The sequence below is a fragment of the Papio anubis genome, chromosome 20 (genome assembly GCF_008728515.1).
Source record: "Papio anubis isolate 15944 chromosome 20, Panubis1.0, whole genome shotgun sequence".
Classification (NCBI taxonomy): Eukaryota; Metazoa; Chordata; class Mammalia; order Primates; family Cercopithecidae; genus Papio; species Papio anubis.
In genome coordinates this window covers 12,436,345-12,437,348 of record NC_044995.1, presented here as the reverse complement: position 1 = coordinate 12,437,348, position 1,004 = coordinate 12,436,345, and positions in this window count along the sequence as shown.

The window sequence follows — 1,004 nt, the reverse complement described above, 5'->3', positions numbered from 1 at the left end:
CGGCCCTAGCCCCCAAGTCCCCCGCGCCGCGTGGCCTCTAGCCTTCCCCTCCCCTCCCCTACGGCGACCTCAGGACTCTGGACGGGCTCTGGAACCCCGGCCCGGTCCGCCCCCGCCCGGGCCCGCCTCCCCCGACGCGCGCCCCTGGCCCGCAATCCCGAGCCAGCTCCCGCCGACACGGCGCCGCGCCCCTCCCGGGTGGGCGTCCCGATGGACGCTCTGGCGGGCGGAGGGACGGATGGGCCGCGGCGGACTCACCGCGCGCGGGCTTCGCTCGGGCCTGGGCCGCTCAGTCATGGCGACCCCTGGGCTGGCGAGCGCGCCCCACGCCGCGGGCGGACCCCATCCCGGCACCCCGCGCGCCGTGGGCGGCCGCCATTGGTCCGCTGGAGCGCGCCGAGCGTCGGCGACATGTCACGCGCCGCGGGACTCCCGGGCAGGGGCGGGGCTGTGACGCATGAGGCGGCCGGGGCCAGTCAGAAGCCGCCTGGAATGAGCGCCCCGCCCCCGCCGTGCCCTCCAGTAACCTCCGGCCGCGGTTACGGTCGCCTTGGCAACGGGTAGCGCAGCGTAGGGGGCACTGCTGGGGGATGTGGAGAAGGGGCAGGCTGCGGGGATGCCCATGTACGATGCGGCCGCTGGGCAAAACGAGGACGATCCAGACACACAACCGTTTTTTACAGTGTCCAAGAGTAGTATGTGAAAACATTGTTTTTAATATAAATGTGTTTGGTACGATTATGTCCCAGACTAGGATCGCCAGACTTAGCAAATGAAAATACAGGACGTCGGCCGGGCGCGGTGGCTCACGCCTGTAATCCCAGCACTTTGGAAGGCGGAGGCAGGCGGATCACGAGGTCAGGAATTCGAGACCAGCCTGACCAATATGGTGAAACCCCGTCTCTATTAAAAATACAAAAATTAGCGGGGCGTGGTGGCGCATGCCTATAATCCCAGCTACTCAGGAGGCTGAGGCAGGAGAATCACTTGAACCGGGGAGAAGG